Below are 4,114 nucleotides of genomic sequence, written 5' to 3'. Positions count from 1 at the left end.
AAAGTAAAGTCCAAGAAGCCACAATGGCTGTCAAAATTAATAGAATTCAATTTAAAAAATTATAAGCTTAGAAAGGTAATTTATCACTAAGTAAAGTAGTAATTTCACCACACCAAGAAATCCATTGTAATAATGACCCTCAATTCTGACTATGCAGCATTATTGGTCCCATCTACATTTATTTATGGCCCTTTTCACTTAACTTCCCGTTATCTTGGCTGAAGGAGACCAGTGAATGAGATGGCATATACACTTGCCATTGTTTTAAAGGGCATGGAGTGCAGTTTTGGTGCAACCTTTTTAAAGGAAAATTTGGCAACTGAAGTGTTTTCAAATTAGTCTAGTCTTAAATCAATATCTATTCATAGCTATGTGTTTCCCAGTGGAATTAATAGTTGGTATGTTGATGTTAATTTTAAGGTCATAATATAGTGAAAATAAACCAAATGTTCTAAATTAGAGAAATATTTAAAGAAATAGTTACATGAATGTAGAGTGTGGAATGATAAACAATAGAGACTCTCAAGGGTGAAGGGATTGAGGGAGTAAATGATGAGAAATTACTTAATAGGTACAATGTATATATTTTTTATTTGAAAGTTGTGGGATGCAAATCAGGATTGGGTACATAAGTGACTTAGGTACGGGTCAAGTTTTGGGCCCTCCATTGAATGTACATTATTTGAATGATGGCTACCTTAAAAGTCCTGATGTCACCACTATGCAATCTATGCATGTAACAAAATTGCACTTATACCCAATAAATTTATATAACTAAAAACAGTAAAATAATAAGAGATGTGAGCATGTTTTCTTTAAATAAATAAATAAATGATAGTTGATGCATAACCATAAAGTAGATCACTTTGCCGACTTTGAGATTCATGCAGTAGAAGTTTTGATGTTCAAGAAATGTTCATGATATATTTTTAAGTAGATGTCATCAGAGACACAATAGCCTGCAAACTGTGACCTTCATTTTTAGGAAAACAAAGCAAAACAGTATACATTGAAATAAAGACACACAAAATCCTAATAGTATTTCTGAATATCAGAAATATACGTTATTTTTAAGAGATGTCTTTACTGTTACTTTTGTCTCTTTTTCAGCTTATGGGCATTTACTATTTTAAAATTAACAAAATAAACAACTTTTATAATATCACATACACATATACTACATCTCTGTTTTATTTTTAATTTTCTTAGATGAGCATTTTAGCTTCTAGCCCTAATGATGGAATGACTGTGACATTGGAGTTACTTTCAGGACTGCTCTCCTTTGACAGTCAGCTATGGTTGAGGAAGTTTTTTTCCCTTTCAAATATATAAAGCTTTGTATTATGCTTTCCCTTTGGGTTCTGTGGTTTCTGTGGGTTCTGAAGTTCTGTTTCATACTGAGACTTGGGACTCCTGAGGATATAAGAGATTATGCTTGTTTCCTGTGGGAACTCAGCTGAAATAAGCTGCTTCTGATCCAAAGTCTATAAGGCAAAGCCAGGGTCCTGCCATTATATACTTTCTTGGATCCTCTCCCTGGCATGAACAACATTCACATTTCTTCTTATCTGGAGTTATATTGTGGGTAAATAATTTATGACTTCTATACATTTCAGTCCTAAGCTTATTGTATGACAAAGCCCAGTCTTGTTCTAGTCAGTCTTTTCTATCATGATGATCAAAGGCAGTGATGTACATAAAATGCTTTCTTCATCTGGAAAAGTTGGAAGGAATATATTCATTCCACATTCAAGGCAGAGATAGTATTTTTAAGGAATATATACTTTTGGTAGGTAGGGTACAAATTAGGTGCTCTCAAAATCTTCTTACAGTATAGGGAACTTTTCTTTTTATGTTTATTCATTTTTTCCCCAAATATAAGCTAGAGACAGAGAATTAGAAAATAACAACACAAAAACCCTAAGATCCCTGAGATCAGGGAAAGACAATAGTTACAAATTTTTCCCTCCAAGTTTACAAGCCCATCCTTCCCTCTGCCTTCTCTTTTCTTCAATTCATCCACACAACCTGCAGTCAGCCAATACGACTCCAAATTACTGAGTATTATTTTTTTAGTCCAAGTATCGTCCTCATTCAAGGGGCAAAATAGGTGGCAGATTTGGCCCAGACAATAAAGCAGTTAACAGGTCAATAAAGAGATAGGATAAATATAATTTTTCTAGAACGGGTGCCCAGGTTATTGTCATTATAAAAACTGTAGGAAATATAAAGGTAGCAGAGAGGAAGAAATGTGAATTTCAAATAATGAATCTGGTTTGATTTAAGAGAGATGGGGATGTGTTCCATAATCAGAGATGAAATAGGGTCTTTAAGGGATGCAATGAATCAGTTTGATTTAAGAGAGATTGGGATGTGTTCCACAATCAAAAACGAGATAGGACCTTTAAGGAATGGAATGAATCTGGTTTGATTTAAGAGAGATGGGGATGTGTTCCACAATCAGAGATGAAATAAGACCTTTACGAAATGCATTCTCTCAGTGGGCTCACCATTATTTAGTGCAGAGAGCACAAAATCTTGTATCTTTAAACTGTTGAACACATTGAGTTTTGGGTAAAGAATATTGGATTAGCATACTCATTGTAAAAATGTGATTAAATTCATGAGTTAACTTAAACGTTAAATAAGTAAATTTGAAATAGATATATGTAGACAATCAAATAGTACTACTGTAATTTTTTTTCTTACCTAGGCATTTGAATAAATATTTGACTTTATATGCAAATTTGCTATTTATTTGCAAGGTAAACCTAAAAGTACCAGAGTAGAGACACAGAAAGTTCTTCTGCTAAATGCTAGAGACACATGCCTGGCACACACAAGATAGACACTTAATAGGTTTCTTTAAAAAATTGAACAAATGAGATTTGTTTCATTTAATTTAGAGTTTATACACTTGAGACATTAAGGTTCAGTGATAGCACTTTTGTTTTACTAAAGGGTTGATCTGACACGTCAGAGCAATAGCAAAGACAAAGAAGAAATAGTATTAAAGAATCTAGAAGTCATTTTTTTCTGGATCCAACTTTCTCCTGACATTTCACTCCAGGGAATCAAGGAGAACATTGTTCAGATGTTTGATAAGACATTATTCTGTGTCCTGCTGCCTAATCTTCTTGGGGGAAAAATGCTGTTGTAGGCCATCAGTAGAGAATTAATTATAGCACGGAAATGAAAAGGAAGTGAAAAAGTAAGTTTTCTTGACTTTCCTAACTTCTACGCAATACCTGATTCACCCAAATTTTTCTGGAGGTTAGAATAAAGTGATAATTCAAAGAAGTCTGTTTTCTGTTTTTAACAGCCAGAGAAAACCATGGGTGCTACGTAACTTTGTGTCAAATGGCTGCCCAGCGTGGGATGAGGAAACAGCAGATGATGCAGCAATGATAGCATCAATCACTGTATTTTCCATCACACACTGGAGGCTTAGACATTTAGATGAGGTAATGCAACCCATTTTCACCAAGGATGGAAGAGAAATTGTGATTGACTTCAGGTGGTATGGTGCAGCATATCTTGATGTCGTATGTGGTTATGTTGTCATTACTGTATTATATTTACAAGCATGCCTATATTCTGTCTCATTTTTACTTTCTCAGAACCACAGTCAATAACAAGGAATTGGGAAATTTCAGGGTAAGTCTGAATAGTACTTGTAACCTTCTCTTTTGAAAAAAAATAATATATAAATCTTCCCACACAATCCTTTTGCTATTTACCTAAGAGATGACTGGAATTTTGGACAAGAAAGAAATTGTAAGAAACAAGAGCTTTGGAGTGCCATGTTAAAAACATGAAGCTTCACACTCCTCCAGAGAAAACAGGCAAACAAACATAACATCAAAGATAAAAAAATAAATCACTGATCTGCTACTTGCTTGTCCTCAACTTCTTCATCATTTGCCTTTATAAGAATTTTGCTTTAGTGGAACAGATGTGAAATCTAAGCTTAAAAAACCTAGATTTCATTCTGAGTTAATCATTAATAGATTTGGGCAAGCAAGTTAAACATTCTGTAAAATTTAATGACAATAGCTCGCTCTGGACTCTGGAAAGCAGTGTCTTCTACTCAAAGAAAGTAACATTTTATCTC

Source organism: Carlito syrichta, unplaced genomic scaffold (assembly GCF_000164805.1).
Source record: "Carlito syrichta isolate Samal-C Ts95f unplaced genomic scaffold, Tarsius_syrichta-2.0.1 Scaffold308998, whole genome shotgun sequence".
NCBI classification, from domain to species: Eukaryota; Metazoa; Chordata; class Mammalia; order Primates; family Tarsiidae; genus Carlito; species Carlito syrichta.
This window is presented reverse-complemented; position numbering follows the sequence as displayed.